Source organism: Hoplias malabaricus, chromosome X2 (assembly GCF_029633855.1).
Source record: "Hoplias malabaricus isolate fHopMal1 chromosome X2, fHopMal1.hap1, whole genome shotgun sequence".
NCBI classification, from domain to species: domain Eukaryota; kingdom Metazoa; phylum Chordata; class Actinopteri; order Characiformes; family Erythrinidae; genus Hoplias; species Hoplias malabaricus.
Genome location: NC_089819.1, coordinates 514576 through 532910, shown reverse-complemented (window position 1 = coordinate 532910; position 18335 = coordinate 514576). Strand labels below are relative to the sequence as shown.

The 18335-nt window shown below is 37.9% G+C and overlaps 1 protein-coding gene across 1 annotated transcript in view; it reads left to right on the top strand.

Annotated features, from left to right (window-relative positions):
* Positions 1–3741: 3741 nt before the first annotated feature.
* Positions 3742–18335, top strand: part of LOC136676185 (midkine-B-like) — a 28411-nt gene continuing 13817 nt past the window's right edge. The window contains exon 1 of the mRNA XM_066653026.1: positions 3742–3897. The gene's annotated coding sequence lies outside the window, so the exon portion shown is untranslated. The remainder of the gene's footprint in view (positions 3898–18335) is intronic.

Below are 18335 nucleotides of genomic sequence, written 5' to 3'. Positions count from 1 at the left end.
CTTTCCAGTGAACTGGCCTGCATTTCTACATGTTTAGAGGGGAATACTTCACCAGCGTGGGGCATCGCTGTGGCTGAATACAGCACCAGTGCTAAAGATAATCTGTTAGAGTCACAACAGGGTCATTGTTTATTCTTTGTTTATCATGGAGTCAGACCAGAGTGAGATATAATTTGTGTGTAAATGTTGCCGAGTTCAGACCCATCCTGCTGAGGTTGTGAACAGCGGAGAAACGTAACCAAGAGCCACGGTTCTGACCAATGAGCATGGTATCGTGCCTAACAGCACCAGAAACACACAAAAACGGAGCGTGTTCCTGTTTTATTTCCTATTATTTATTTATATGAAATATTGTAAATTACCGAGTCCAGCTCTACTGCGTGATAACGATGTATTTGAATCTCTGAGCTCTTTCTTGAGATACTGAACCTCGACACGCCCATGGATAATGTCATGGGTCGTGCTGAAAAACCTTCTCTTCTTTAGTTCCAGTTGGGAATTAACTTTTCTGGTTCGTGAACCAGATTTTGTTGGTGGAAACGCGCTGAACGATTCCAAATTTAGTTGGCAAACTGGAACCGCTCCAGTTCCTCGTTGATGGAAAAGTACTGTGTGTGATCCTGCCTTGTGTCTAATGACACCTGGTAGGCTCCAGACCCACCTCTGTCCTGAACTAAATGAATTACAGAATATGAATGAATTAATAAATTAATGATGACAGTCTTTGTATAGGTTACTCCCTTTAGAAATTTTGAACATTTATTTGCTCAGACACTTTTCCCGGATTCTTAATCACACAGACACTCACCTTTCACCTATTTAGTCTGGTTTCTCATGAGAGAACCTCAGATATATGCGTGTGTGTGTGTGTGTGTGTGTGTGTAGGGGGTTGGAATGATCCCATCCGGTGCTGTGATGTGGAACAGAGGTTGCACTGTGGAGAACATGGAGGAGGTCTTTCCTCTCTAGCAGGCTAGAAAGAGCAGATATTAACCCCACAAATTCTAAGCCTTCTTTTCTTGCTTCGCCTATCCCTCACTCCCCCTCCATTCCTTTGTACTCATTTTTTCTTTCTTGTTTTGTCCTTTTTAGAGTGGGGGGTCCTTCACACTATCGTGGACCCTTTGTGGCTTCATTTTCTCCAACAATGGATACTTGTTCTCCTGAGTGATAAATAATTCCACACAACGACAGTTCAAGCCAAGGAAAACTCAAATAGTTTTGACTTGTTGGGTTTTTGTTTTCTTTCAGTGGAATAAAGTGCATTCCTCCTTAAAGGACACTAGTTCACTCTGTGGGAATGAAAGGGAGAGCTACACAAATTCTATAATCAAGATATATTCCCATGACACAATTGTAATAAAAATTGATGTTTTCACATGTTTTCAGACACCTATTTTAATGATTATAATGCATTTACTGTGGACACAGTTTGTATTATTTCCATAGAAAACCTTTATCAATACAATGATGTGATTAAATTTGAGGGGAAGATGAGTATTTGTTAATCCATTTTAGCTACTTATCACAGCTGGAAAAAATACACAGCTAAGAAGTAAAAGAAATAAAAAAGAAAAAAAAAAGTTTGAACAAGTGTTACTTTTATCTTTTTTTTTATTGCTGTTTTGTTTTATATATTGTTTATATAAAACTTTTTGGCACTTTCAGATTCCACTCTGGTTCATGTGCTTACATCAGAACCATAAACGTCAGCTTGTTTCTAATCTTCTAAGCCAGCCACAGTAGACACCTCATATACTGTATGTGTATACATTCCTCTTTCATATGAAATCATCTTACATAAAGTACACCAAATGTGCATTGAACAATCACTAAATCTACAGTAATTTTTCGAAAAAAATTCTAGCAGCTCTGCTGTGTCTGATCCACTTGAACTAGCACAACAGTGTATATACCAGGTAGGTGTTAAAATCCAGTGATGAGTCAGTGTATAATCTCCACAGGAAAGCACAAAATGAAATGGACTCTCTGGAGCAGCTGCACATAAATCTAATGGCATTAAGCTAAGAGTGGCTAGAAGGGAACTAGGCACTGGACTGTAGTAGAAATGTGTTTTCTGGAGTGGTGTTCCAATTAGAACTTATGGGATAAGTCTGAGTTACAGCATTTTTTGTCCCAAACTAGTCGTCTAACACATGTACCTGACCTCACTAATGTTCTTACGGTGGAATGTAATTAAATCCACACAACAATTTTCCAATGACAAATTTAAAGCCTTCATAGAATCACCGATAGTGACAGTAACAAAGCAGACAAAAATACAACATATTACATATTACCATTATTTGGTAAAATGCTGAGTACAGTTCATCTTAAAGTAGCACTAGGTAGCATTTGTACTGATTTGTGATGATTCGCTGTCCTGTAATTGAATTAGAGCTTTTCTGAGATTCAGTTTTTGCTACCTGAAGCTAAGAACTGCAGAAATTGCAGTATGTAACATTTGGAGGTGGTTAGTAAACCATCCTATTCCTCCCTCTTGATTTCAGAACAGTGCTGTAAACGTGAATTACACTCTATAGGATGTGCCCAGGAGCAAAAATGCCAAATATAACCTTGTGTTTCTTTAATGAAAATTATTGTAATGTAGTCAATCAAATAGTTCACACTATAAAACCCCCATCCTGTTTGTTTTAAATCAGACACTTTGCATCTCGAGCTGATTAGTTTTGTAGCACATTCGGTACATGTTTTTACGTTAATGCATTTAGCAGTCTCCCGAATTTAAACTTAAGTAATGTGTAACAACAAATATAAGTCAATCTGCACCTAAGGAGCAGAAATAGAGCCAAAACCCTCAACACTTTTACAGCTTTAAGGTTAGGAGGTCATAATCAAAATGCTTCCATATGCCATTTCTTGTGATACAGTCAGCAATGCACAGAGAAAACCCCTGAACAATTTTGGGCAGTGACCCTTAGTTTTTCCCCACATTTACTGAGCCAAGGCTATGCGCAGACACTGGAGTTTTTTTCCAATTCAAAAGACTATAGAGGGCTAGCAAATGGTTTTACGATTAAACTCACAAACCTCAGAAGACACTCATGAGTAAAAATATCTACGATCATTCTGACATAAAGTGTAAACATAAGAATATTTTTGCCTCAGTGAGCTGTATGTAGACCAACATTCAGAATCACTCCCCAATAGTGTGATATTTAAAATGTCAGCCATTTTGTGGTGCTGTTCTAATTATATGTGATAAATACGACTCACTCTATACTATTGTATAAAAGGCCCAGCATGAAGAATAGACAGTTGGGTACCAGTGTTGTACACTTCATTGCACAATTTATACCATATTTCTGTGCATCAGATGAATGTCTCAGATTTCGTAATGCAAGAGAAAGACACATTTTCTTAGGTACTATTGTTTAATTAAGTGTCTAAAATGTCTTTTGGCTGTTCCATGGTTGTTCTCTAGTTAGATGTAGCAGTAATAGAGAAATAAATAAATTAAAAAATAAATTAAAGATAGATGTAACTTTGTCAGAGAGTCTCTAGGTGTGTGGACCACTTAGCTATAACTGCAAACATCGGAAAAACAAGCATAAAAAAACATTTAATACATTCTTAGAATGAAGAACAATGGAGAACAACTCCGAATCACATGTACGGGTCTACTGAGTCCTAACACGGTGCTGGACATTTGGGTCGAGTTTCGGTTCAGTCCAGAACTCACCAGTGGATGGCATCCGGTGACGTCGGGCGTGACGCTACTGCATGGCCCGTTTAAACCCGGAGGGCGTTGGGGGTCGACAGCAAAGTCCTGAATATTTTGGAGAACCGGAGACGCTGCCGTGAGTCTGAGCGCGGATGCAGGAGAGCGACTAAACTTCCTCTGTGTGTGTGTGGACCTCGAACAATAGTGAACGAGTAAGTTACACACAGAAAACACGCAAAGTTCACTATTTCCACAGAAAGTAACTAAAATCCGGTGATGGAACTTTTTTGGTACCGTATGTGTTTCGAGGTCTCTAACTGAAACCGTGATTAAAAGTTGAGCGAAGCTGACGGAAGTTCTAAGGGAAGAGATATTTCGCCAGATAACCGTCCTGCTACTTTTCAAAACAAGTTCGGCGGAAACTAATGAACAAATTTGCATTTGGAGTTTGTGCTTTGCTTGTCATTACTTACACCGAGAGAAAAATTTTCACTGGTTGAAAACGCCATGTCAAACGTTTGTTTATTTAGTTATTCATCTATTTATTATTTATTTATTTTTGGGATAAATGTTCAGGAAGGAAGAAGGACTTTCCTTCTCAATAAAGGGAGATGATGAGAGCAGAAGTTACAGCAAGAAGAAAGAACAACATCTTGGCCTTTCGCCAAAATTCCACCAAAATATTTATATATATATATATATGTGTGTGTGTGTGTGTGTGTGTGTGCACGCGCATAATTCAGTAGCTGAGATAGAACAATGCAATTCATTAGGTTTGTACGTTCAGTTGATCATTGAAACTTGTTGAAATTGGATGGTGATTGGCCAATTCACCATCCATATATTACCATTCAAAATAACCATAAGAATAATCATAATTTTATGATCAATCTGGAATCATGCTTTTTTTTCAGGATTACATTAGTACACTGTAGCTTTTCAACATAAATAATGGCTAATGTGTGTGTATTATATATAATGTAATAACAGTTTCATATGAAACTAAAAAAACTACAGTGAGCTATCCAGCTATTAAAATATTTGTTTTAGAGCTGGAGGATAGCCTAAAGGTTTTTTTTTTATGTTAATGTGTTTATTTTTAATGTTCATGCTTTATAAAATGCTTTCTCATCATTCATAATCAAAGTAAACTTTCCTGACACTGATATAGTAACACAAATCATTTGAATCCATTTAAGTGTGCTTAAGTTTAGAAGAAGAAAAATGGTAGCGTAGGAAGATTGAAATAAGATCTGGCTCTGAATTTCCTATTTTCTTTTCTCCAAAGGCATAGCAAATACTGCCATAAAACAGCAGGCCACTTCCCAAACAGGAATACACACAGCAATATGCCTGTGTATGCATGAACTTGGTTTCACACACTCTGTGAGGACCATAATCAATATACACCTTCACATTTTAGGGACTTGTCTTCCTCCATAGTATAAATCATTCGGTTTTAACATAGAGACATGTTTTGAAGTTGTGGAGAGTTTTGTGTGATTAATGCACTTAGCTGCATTCACTCCCTCTTGACTTGAATGGGCTGATTAAGGCAAGCTGTGTCAAAGGGTCAGGGTGGAGAAAAAGAGAGAGATAGAATGCAACGCTCTCTCTCTCTTTTCTTTAGCCCTAGACCTTTTCACCTGAGCAGTACCCATGCAGACCCCTTCCCTTGTCCATTTCTCCACTTTTCCTCTTCTGATGCTAAGCAGGCCTTTTTTCTCCCCTCAAAGCAGAACTGAAGGAAACAGAAGCATACTTTCATGCGTGCAGTTTTTGGTATACCTAACTAGAAATTCAGGACCCTTTTTTAATGGCTTTTGTTGGGGTGGAAGGGGTCAGTGGAAATAATAGAGAGCATTTCCCTGTCTCACCCTGAGTGTGTACATGTTTCCATACACAGAGGGGAAAAAAAAACAAACAAAAAAAAACAAGGTAAAGCATCATGCTGTATTTCAGAACACCAAGGTGACAAGTTGATTGTATTCAGCCATGTGCATCACAAAACTAATCCACATGGTATTGAATGGTTCTAAATCACTGCAAAGAACATGGTTCCAAAGCTTCAAAACTGGCTTTAAACCCGTCTAACCTATGCTTGTTTCTGTCCGTTCCAGACCATCCTATTATACAGCCAGTGCTTTTTTCAATAATAATTACAAAAGTTGGAACAAAGAGCAGGCCAGTCTGATCCCTATCCTAGTGGAGAACAAAAAAGGGTAGTGTTATAAATCCTAAGGAATTTTAAGGATATATCATAATTGTATAGGATGTAGCATTATTATTACAACATTATATTACACTTAATGCAATTTGTAACATTTTAAGTGTACTATTAGTATGTTTTATAAAGAGTAAAAGATATTTTCATTGTTGTCCACGGTCATAGGTTTATGGTTGCTTTATACTGGTTATTTAAAAAAAATCTGGGTCTGGGCCCTCAGACAGAAACTTGTTGGGGCTTGGACAGACCATAATGAGTAGTTACACTCAGTACTGGTGATATTCTTTTGCTTACACGGAGGTCTGAACCCAAAGGGCATAAATGCTTTAGTGGTGGAATAAAAGTGATTCTACTCTGATGGATTTAAAGCACTTCTACTTGTTCTCTCTGAAGAAAGAAGTGAGCTACATAGGGAGACAGGGGTCTTTGTTTTCCCTGAGTGTGTTTGTATGTATGCGGATGGGTCAGTATTTTGTTTTTTCTTTGCTTTTCTGAGATGTCTTGTATGTGTGCATCAAAGTGAGAGAGAAGAGATAGAGAAGCACTTATAAAGTTCACTGCTTTCTTTTAAACAATTATTCTTCTTTCAATGTAGATTTTTAAGGGTCTGTTGTCTTTTTTTTTCTTTTTTGCATGCATAGCTAGGATGAAATACATGGATTTATGACTTGGCCCAGGTAAAGTTTTCAGAAAATGTACTGATGAAACTGCTGCAACAGCTGGTTTCAGTTTGGTGCCTGTCTCTCCTTGCCCAGACACATCTCACCATTCCTTGTCTTTCTGCTCCTCCCTGTATGCATACCCATCTCTCTGCAGTTGAGCATGCTGAAGTAGACCTAGAAGATTTATTGCCTATGCTAGAAACAATGCTAGTTCAGTAATGACAGTATTAAATATATTTACATTAGGTATACCTACAGTAGTAGCATGTTTCCCAGTATCAGTAGACAATAAATTATTTTTATATATTTGGTAATGTGTAACGATACATACTGAATAACATACTTAGTTTCCCACACTAAGTCGGCACCACATCATGCTCAATTTTAAACCCTTACTGTAAACCTTATGTTAGTTAATATAGTTCAAGGCTAGACTAATTTATGTCAACAAAACTGGTCACTTCTTGGGAGCTTCAGATTGTTTTGAAAACACATTTAATATAAAAACTAAGTAAATACTAAATTTATCAAGAGGGACAGCAGGCATGGTTTTCTACCCTACTCCAAAAGTTACATAGTTCCGTTTCTGCAGTGCTGAGGCCAGAGTAGCAACGACAGAGGCTCTACTCTCCCAATTATAACTAAGTGGAGCATCACAATAATCATATGTTAAAACAATACTTCCTAGAGTCCTTTAATGTAACTGGAAATTAAATAAATGATGGTGGTCCCTGTCTTTTGCACAGTACTGTGTGTCAAGTTTGTACCACATGCTTTCAGCATCAAATATCACAATACCTCTAGAGAATATAGTGGGATGCTTGAATCATCTCACCAAGCACATTTGCTTTTTACTTATTCATGAAATTGTTATAACTTAAGCTGAGATTTGTGCCCCAACACAACGGCAGTAAGATGGGTTTTTAAACCTCTGAATGGAGCACTTTAGAGCCAAAGCCAGACTGATGAGCATGCAAACTGTGCCATATGCCCCAGAACAGCAAACTGGGTCACAGCTTTGTGTTATTGCCTCCGTTATGTAAATAAGTTTTAATTCCAGCTGGTCATACAGCAAGTGCTACACATCCCCAGACTCTCTCTGTCTCTCACACACACACAAATCAGTCCTTCATGGGCCCTGAAACTGAGTGAAAAAAACATAAGAAAATAGGTTAAGAGAGGAGAAAATAAATGTGTGTGTGTGTGTGCGTGTGCCTGTGTGAGAAGAAAAGTGTGTGTCCAGCCGTCCCGCATTCCTCTGTGTGTGTGATAATAGCTACCCTAGAGCGTGTGTGTGTGTGTGTGTGTGTATGACTTTGTGGGTCAGAACAGCCTTGTTGAGCTTTAGCTCTCACATACAAAGTGCAGCCTGGGGACACTCTCTCTCACGCACACACACACTCTTTCATCCTTCTGGACTAAAATTTTTGTGTGTTCTTCACTGGAACAATAGTTTGCAAAAAGAGCAAGAGGAGTGGAAGATAATTTGTAAAGAAAGTGTGAAGAAGATATAGAGAAAGGGAGAAGAGGAATTTTGAGGGTTGGAAAGAAGGAGTTGGGGCAGAGGGGGTGCTGGGTTGGGGATGAAATTTTTGGGCCTGAGAGGCAGGGGCGGGGGGTGTTTTGGGGGTGGCTTTAGTCATGCTTCAGCAAGCAACTGACACTTAATTAGTGTTTCAGAGGGAAGAGCTGGATTTAGTGGGTCAATAGAATATATTTATGGACTGTTTTAAAGGAGAGCTAAGGCACTAATGCATTTGTCTCTGCTGAGAGAGAGAGAGAGATGGAGAGTACGAGAGGGCTTTTTTGCTGCTGGCTGTAAAGTTTTTTTTGGCAACAAGTCTTAGGTGAAAGAGCCAGATCTTTCTGCAGGAACATGACTGTGAATGTGATTTTAAAGGACAGAGAGAGAAAGAGGGAGAGTGTGACAGCCTCCTGCTGGCTGATGCTTGCCCACAAAACTGAGTTTGCCTTCCACGGCCAGTGGCCTTTAGGGTCAGCCGTACCCAGTGGCAAGGAAAGTCCATTGTGAATGAATAGAAATGAACTAGAGGACGAAGATAACTCTGGGCTGTTAGGAGCTTTTCAAATTCTCAATTCCCTTTTCAAATCCCTTTTCTTAACCCTTATTTTAACCCTTATTTTAAAGTTCTCATATACAGGTCAACTAATGCCAATATGTAAAGAGCAGGATGACAGATTGCCAATATACAATGCCATATATATCATATATCATAATGTTTGTTGTCTTTCTTTCTTTTTGGTTGATAAAATACAATTTAATTAATAATAATAATACAAAACTGCTTAACTTATATTCATTCATTAACATTCATTTAGCAGTTTATTGTCTGCAATGTCTCTGCTGTTTGCATTCTGCAGTGAACTTATTTTAAATAAATATCATATCATATCAACTAAATGAATGTCCACAGGCAATAAAAATCAACTTTGTATAAAACTTATGAATGAAAAATAGTCTCAGTGCACAACAGCATTTACAAGCAGATACCAGCATCTTTATGGAGTGAGATTACTGTAAAAAATAAACATGTGCATGCTTATCTACATTCATACATATATATTTAAGTTGTACACAAAAGTCTGTTGTGTGTGTGTTGTATGAATACTTATAAAAAATAAAATATACGATTAAAAAAGCTTACGTATATGACTTGAATTATTAGTACGACTTTTAGATTATGAACACGAATTGAAAAGTGAAAAAAAAACACTGTCAAAAATCACTGGACTCACAGGCAAAATGCATTGACCAGACAACCAATCGATTCAATATCGTGTGCATGCATGGTCTGCTGCGTCTTGTTTTGAACTAGTGGCGGCAGTAGGGTCTGTGTAAATTTTATTAGTTAATTTTTATTAGGTCCTTGGACTAAATGGAGAATGGGAGAAATGAAAAAAAATGGCACATTTATTCATTTTCAGTTTGAACACATGAAGACAGAAACATGAATTCAGTCCGTGTTTTGTATACGGTTCATTAGTTTGATTGGGAAATGTGGGCGGGCTTAAAGCACACATTACACCTCATTGGTCAGTGATCACCTGTTCTTTAGCGGCTCTCTGCAGTTAAAATAAAAGTCCCAAACTCTTAGACTCTTCTTGGCCATGTATGTATTATCAGTTTGTGTGAAATTAAAGACTTGTACGTATACTGTTTTAGCATTATAATTTAACGTGGTGGGAGATTGCGTTTTATTTTTAATGAATTATAAAATCATCTTTAAATTAAGTTTCATGAAATTAAATATGGTTTGCCTGCTCATAGTTTTAATCATAGATAATGAACATGGGAATGATTCTGTTATCAAGCACTATAATTGAACCACAGAAAAATATATTATGTTATTTTTTTAGATTATTATTATTATTATTATTAATGCTCCAGGCACAAAAGCTTCATATTGCACATACAGGAAAAATTACAAAAAAAACACAAAAAAAAAAACAGGTAAAATCAATTGACCAAAATAAAATGAGATAAATTCATATGATGTTTAATAAATGTGTCCTTTTCATGAATATAGTATCTCTCTGTTTCAAACTTAACTGAAAGTTTTTACACACTGGTGGTTCCAGACTTGCATCTTCATGTTCTTCACTTCATATATTCCATACTCTATAAGGCAGATACAAGGTGAAGGTTTCATATGAAAGCTGGAACTATCCTCTTTCCATCAGAGCAGAATAAAATTATGTAAAATCTGGACAAATAATGAGGAATCTGCTTCAAATTTAAAACACAAATAAAATGCAGAAGTACAAAGGGAATAGAAATTAATAATGTGTACAAAAAATAAATGTCATCCAAAAATTATAAATCATTCATCAAATCAATGGGCTGGTTCTTGGGATTATGAACTGACCAAGTATTAGTTAGTTAGTTATCGTTACACTTATATAGCGCCTTTCTAGATACGCAAGGATGCTTTACAATCTACACTGCTCAGAACACTCAATTCACACACACTGGCGAGAAGCGGCAGCCAAACTCACACAGCGTACTTTCAACCAGAAACGACCGTCCACCTCGAGGACTGCATCGGGCACTAGGATTTCACCCAGGACAGAGCGCCGATCCATATCTGGGCACACACATTCACTCACACACATACACACTCATTAACTCACAAACCAGGACAGTTATTACAGAAGCCAATTCACCTACCCTTCATGTTTTTGGACTGTGGGAGGAAACCGGAGACCCCGGAGGAAACCCATGCAGACACAGGGAGAACATGGAAACTCCACCCAGATGGGACTTGAACCCAAGATGCTAACCACCAAGCCACCGTGCCGCCCTAATGCAGAGTCAAGTGTTCAGATTTCTATATATTATAGGAAATAACTGTAATCCTTTATTTTGGGAAAAACAAATCACCAGTACTATAATATATCTGTGCTTATACAACTTGTATAAACCTGGCATCACTGACTTTCTGAGATTATCCTGAAACTAACAAGCTGGAATATGATCCACTATATTCATCAGTTACCACATGAGAATAAAGTAAAACATAGAAACAGGGCTCTAATATGTAAAAACACTTTAACCCAGGTAAAGTTTATATAATCGTAAAAAAAAAACTATTTTGGCCTCAAGGGGACACCAGCTTGCATTTGAAACCTCTCCCACTAGTTCAAAACAGGATGCAGCAGACCCTGTGCACACTACAGTGATCCCTCGTTTTTGGTGGGGGATGCGTTTCAAGACCACCCGCGAAAAACAAATTTCTGCAAAGTAGAGGAAAGATTTATTATGTATTTAGTGAGTATTTGGACTTTTAAAAGCCTCCCTGTACTGTTAACAACACACCCTTTGCATTAAACAGTCATTCTATAATGTTTTTCAGCTGGAACTACATGTGATATCCTACCAGTTTCTTTAGTAGAGTAATTCCTACGCTGTGATTTAGCGTAAGTAAATTTCACTCGGATGTGGACATGAACAATACATTTACTGTACGTATGAAATACTGGTAAATGATATATTTTTGATAAATTTGATTTCCAGCATTTTATTTTATAAACCAAACTGTCTTTGTACAAAACTTGTTTCCAACAACTCACATAAAAAATTATATGTATGCTACATTGAGTAAAAAAAAAATAATTTATTATTTTTATAATGTGCAACCAGCATTTCTTTATATTGTTTTGTTTTTTTGTATTATATTGTTAAACAAACTCCTATTCAAGTATTGAATTTACAGATGGTAAACAGTTTAAATGTCTTTTTAAAGTTAATAATTACTGATCTAAAATGCAGACAACAATGCAGGCAAATTGAAATTACATAAATGGATATTGGGTGATGCTGCCATGTGCTGAGAATAAAAGGGAAATTCAACTAACACATATGATCAGATATTGTTAAGATATTTAAGATTTTAGAGAACTAATGTTGTAATTGTATAAGGAACACACAACCTACCATTATTAAAAATTAGTGTTTACATTACTATTTAATAACACAACAGTGTATGAAATGTAAATATACACTTGGCTGTGATACTCAAACACTAACACGCAATGCCCGAGTCAGAAAAGACCTTGAAAAAGGCTTTAAAATGTATTATTAAAAAAATGTAAAACAAATGTTGGTTAACCACTCTAGCAGACTCTAGTAACATTGAGTGAGAGAAAAATAGAATGAACTTACTATACTTAATCTCTTTCACACACAGCTCCAACAGGCTTCATTTTCAGGTGCTCATGTAGTGATGTTGTGCTGCCGTGCCATGCGAGATCAGCTGTGCTGATTTTGCACCTAACGCTGTTCCTTGAAGGCACACACGCTGGCGAGAAGCGGCAGCCAAATGCGCACAGCGTACTCTCGACCAGGAACGACCGTCCACCTGGAGGACTGCATCGGGCACTAGGATTTCACCCAGGATAGAGTCCCATTCACCCATTCACTCACAGAGCAGGACATTTATTAGACAGAAGCCAATTCACCTACCCTCCATGTTTTTGGACTGTGGGAGGAAACCGGAGACCCCGGAGGAAACCCATGCAGACACGGGGAGAACATGGAAACTCCACCCAGATGGGACTTGAACCCAGCCCTGGGAGGCGAACGTGCTAACCACTAAGCCACCGTGCCGCCATACTAACATTATTATAATGTGCTAACATTATCCTCTGCTGTGACCACCTCCGCCATTTTTCAAACGCTTCTTCCAGAGTTCGTCAGTTGAGCTGTGCAAGGCATGGCATTGGTTCCCTTCTTAAGGCATCCAGCTTAATGGTGCTTTACTGCCACGACTTTGGTTGGCTTACTGCCACATATTAGGGTGTAGCAACTGTACCTATATGTATAATAACTTAGACCCAACTAATCGATTATTAAATTAGTTGCCAACTATTTTAACACTCGATTTTAATCAATTTAATCGATTAGTTGTTGCAGCCCTAGTAGCAAATCCGCGAAAGATGAACCGCGAAATAGCGAGGGATTACTGTATATAGAATCAATTGGTCGTTGGCTCGATGCATTTTGCCTGTGAGTCCAGTGAAGTATTTCTGACAGTGTTTTCTCAGTTTTCAATTCGTGTTCATGATCTAGAAGTCATACCCGTAATAATTCAAGTAGTATGCGTAAGTCTTTATAACTGTATATTTTTGAAGTTGTATTCGTACAAAACACACATACACACAACAGACTTGTGTACAAATTAAATATTTATGTACAAATTAAGTAATCTTACTCCATATATATTTGTTTCAGAGAGAACAAACATTCATAAACTTACATAAATAAAAAAAGTGAACAATGACAAAATAATCTGTCCATGTATTTTGCAAATACCAGTTTAAAATAACTATTACTAAGATCTGAAGTGAAAGAATCTATTTGGTCTAAGAGTCTAAAAGACAGTCTCATCTTCATTCAGGCCACATGGGTAGCTGCCCAGAGTGGCATTATGCAGGGGGCAGCACGCTGATGAACGTAGCTCAGTTACCTATTTTGAAGTGGGCGCCCTGTCATGTTGTAGTTTTCATGAGTCATGTAGCTTCCCTGTTGTTGCTTGTTTTCCTGTCTGTTCCACGATGTGTTTAGTTTACGTTATAACAGCACCTGGGTTCACTGGAAGTCTGTCTGTGTCTCACGGTCTGGAATTTGTACAAACACCGTTACATTCATAAATACATGTTTTTGGTTTTCATAGATATATCACAATTTTATGCGAAAATAAATATATTTGTTTAAATTTACCTTGCAAATATTTGTAAAGTCTAAGTCTCGAATTTAATATGTGTTTGTAAATTGTTGGATCAAGTCACTCACGTGTTTTCGGTGACGTGCATTTGTTCATTTCCTCTCGATGGTTTCTGGATTTTGAGATTTTCCTCTCGCATTTCACCCGCTCCAAATACAATTGCAGCCTGATCCACAAATGTGGCCAACAGGAGAACAAGCCACCGCTAGATGACATTGTTGTTTTAGGACGTGTGGGGCCAACTTAAATGGAGAAGCATTTGCACAGAATTTAATGTGGAAGTTCGAACAAGATCCCAAAAAGTATTGCCCAAAAATATTATCACAAACATAAAACTTGCAAACAAAATATCCAGCTCTGATGTTTGTGCTCCATGAGTTCTGCGCGTGCTCTCTCAGTTTTTTGCGCGAGGGCTTCGAGTTCTGTTTTGTGCGCCTGATCCCTGAGTTTTGCGAGCAGTTTTGGCACAAACCTCTCGCGTGGTCGGGTTTTCTCAGGGGTGCCTTCCCATTGGCTAATGAATTTTTAAGTGACAACTCGGTGTCCAAGGTATTTTGGACTGCGCATGCGTACTCTACGTTGCAGCTCAGCAGTGGAGACACACTGGGGATTTTACATAAACACGAATACTCTCTGTGATTTACTGTTTTAAAACGCTGAAATACCTGCAAAATCCGATTATATCAATGAGGTAGTTCCGTCTAAAAAAATAAAAACATTTTACTTTTTTTTTAACTTTTTTTACATTTTACTCTCGTAGATATGAGGTAAATGGACAGTGATGTCTGTGTTTACTCAGGATGAAACAGAATAAATTAGCATTATTAGCTAATGTAGCAATTACTAGCTAATACTAGCAAATTAGCGTTTATTTGTAAAATATTTTTTTTATGAGTGCTTGAGTTCCTGTACAGAAACCAATGTACTAACGTATTGAACCTATTCAACAGAGTGAATCTGTTTTTAACAAATTTCATATGTGCATTTCATATTCATTTCATGTGTGTTACATGAGGTCGGAGAAAAGAGAAACATGACAGACAAGTGAGAGATGTCCCTGTTCCTTTAAGAATGCAAATTTAACATGATTCGTTTAAAAAAATCATTAATAATTATTAACAATCAGCAATAATTATAATAATAAGTATTATTAATATTAATAAACAAGAACAGGTGATGTGACATAAAAATTTAAAATGTCCTAATAGTATGTAGTTTAAGCAAAAATGGGCTATATGTTTAAATATTAGGAAAGGGGAAATTCTATGAGAGCTATTTAGCAATGTTCAAATGCATGATATTCGGCACATGCGGAGTCCCAAAGCCAAATAACACACGCTTGCTGCAGATGTGAACAACTTCAGTGCAGTGAGTTGTCACTCAAAAATTCATTAGCAAATGGGAAGGCACCCCTGAGAAAACCCACCCACGCGAGAGGTTTGTGCCAAAAATACTTGCAAAACTCAGGGATCAGAGCTCTCGCACATAACTCGTGCAGCTTGCACACAAAACTGAGAGAGCACGCGCAGAACCCGTAGCTCACGTGCAAAAGTCATGGAGCACAAATGTCAAAAATCTGATTCCATACCCAAGCCGCTGAATTCAGCTTCATATCACAGACAGTTAGGAGAGGGTGATCACTGTGGAGCGCTTTTGAATGTGCCCTAAATTTAACAATGTTAAAGTCCAGCAGAATTTCCCTAATTAGATTAGGGTTGTGAAATAAAATACTCCTTCCGTATTTGGACACTAAACGCCATGTTGTGTGTTGGACTGATACGGGACGCGTTGTGTTCATTATTTTTGAGATTAGATTGTTAAGATGTGATTTGTTTCAGACAGACGGATGCTCTCTCTCAGCCGGATACCCCACGGCTTCTCATTGGTCATCACTTTTATTTAGCCAGGCCGCAGCCAGAGTTAGCTGTCCATCATTTACTGCAGCAGCCAATGGAGTCATAGTCCCGCCTAGAGGGGGTTGTTTTGCTGGCCCTGAGAGTAATAGGTTAGTCCTGAAACACCGAAGGATACAAAAGTGCCACCTAGCGGTAGCTCGTTTGCCTGCTGGCCACATTTGTGGATCAGGCTGCATTTGTATTTGGATCGGGTGAGATGCGAAAGGAAAGTCTCAAAATCCAAGAACTCGGGAAGAAATTAACAAATACATGTCACTGAAAACATGCAAGTGACTTGATCCACGAATGCAGATTCATTTATTCATTCACTGTCTGTAACCCTTATCCAGTTCAGGGTTGCGGTGGGTCCAGAGCCTACCTGGAATCATTGGGCGCAAGGCGGGAATACACCCTGGAGGGGGCGCCAGTCCTTCACAGGGCAGGCTCTGGACCCACCGCGACCCTGAATTGGGTAAGCGGTTACAGATAATGAATGAATGAATATATATATATACTTTTTGTTTGTTTGTTTGTTTTAACATCATATGGATTTGGAGTATGAAATAATCAAATAACCATCCATTTTAATTTTTTATATCTGTATTTAAAATTAAAATTTTACACAGACCATAAATACATATTTCATTTTAATTTTCATTTTGACTCTTATTATTCTTTTTCTCATTAGCTTTTTCACTTTAGATTTAACCATGTAATACCAGCATAGTTCTGAAAATGACAAAAAGCTTTTTTAATTTTGTCAGTGCTGACGCATGTAAAATGATATTGCAAATGAAGTCATTTCATTTCATTTTTAATTTTGTCATGATATTTGCACACAGGTTTGGAAAAAGAAATGGAAAAAAACAGTATCTGCTATTAATTTTCTTGTTTTCATTTCAATTATACTTCACCATCCATATTTATATAGCTCTTACTGTCTATGATTTTGCACATTTTTACCCCTTAACCTCATAAAATAAAAGATATTTCAGCTCTCACAACCAAAGGTGTATGTGTATATATGTAAGGTAGTGACCGACCGATATGGATTTTTTTGATGATTTTTGGACAGCAGTAGTGGCCGATGGCTGATATGTAAAGCTGTTAGGCGCTGAAAACATATGCGCTCTGTTATGTGTTTGTCCCTCCTCCTTGGGTGTGCATCGCCATAACTCTGCCCCTGATTGGTCTACAGACTTGATTGACATGTCATTGGAAGCTGAAAGCCTAAGCTACGCAGCAGCCACAGGGATCATATTGTAATTATTTTTCGAAAATGAGTACTATTTTTTCGGCCAGTACTCTTGACACAAACATGAGGATTACTCACGAATGGTTTGACATAGAGGTTTGACTAGTCTTGTTTAGTCTTGTTTTGAAGGGGACTATCTCAGGTAAGCGCTGCTATGCAAACTTTGTGTGTGAGCCGCTTGTGGGATCTTCAGGCTTCAAGAAGCAGTGGTTTTGTCATCGATGAGGAAGAAACCTGAAGTTTGGATTATCTTATTTTTTCGGCTTTAATTCCTTAGTCCTACATTTTAGTGTATATCCTCGTGATCCTGCAACTGCCCGTTCGATTGATGTATGATATGTACATATTACTCAAATATAGTGCCATGAAAAATCTGAAAATCTGTACTGTCACTAATATTTTTTCATAACAATTTCCAATAACAGCAAAAATACCTATAAAATGATTAAATCAATGAAAATCGGTGACTTTAAGCTTTAATTTGGTACATTGACTGTCGAATTTGGACCTGTAGTACTTGAGATATACTGACGGATACAACAATGAGTGATTTTTTTTATAGGCACCGCCAACCAATGAGCGAAATAAGAGGCTTAATAACGCTGGGTTTCTAGGTTACAACTATCAACTCAGTCGTTTATGATGCAGATTATTGAGTGTAGGTTACAAAGAGCAGCCAGTAACAAATAGTGAGAGCTGAAGAAGAGAAAATAATTCATACCATTTTCTCTGATGAGACAGCATGCAGCTACAGGTTGGAGGCTTGTACTCCTGCACTTGTGCTCAATGATGTCTGCCTGTAAGATGGCAAAATGGACGCAAGAGCCGCTCTAACAGCCAGAATGACGGAGCTGCCCACAGCACTGTCTGTGTGCATTGTGTAAATATCAGCTTCTTGCGCTAATATATTGGCCGATGACGATTTTATATAAAATGCCAAAAATCGGCCGATTAATCGGGCGGCCAATATATTGGTCAATCACTAATGTAAGGGCCTGTATGTGGCTCCACACTAGAATAATAACCCTGTAGTGTAAAGGGTTAAATGAATCACATATGACCCTGTTGAATGAGTTAGGCCACACTGATTTAACACCAAGATTTTGATGCACTGTAGTGTAGTGGTTCTCCTCGTCTGTTCCGGAGTGAGTATTTTCTGCTCCAACAATGTGTTCCTACCATTTCTGGTCACGCGGCCTGGCCATTGCCATGGAGATAGTGGCCAGTGCTAAAGAGTGCACATATAGCCCAAACCATGCAGTTCTGACACGGGGACGTGAAGGGTGGATTTACGGAGGCAGACACACTCGCTACAACACAGAGATTTATTATAAAGATAACACAACAAAACGAACTTTGACGAGGGA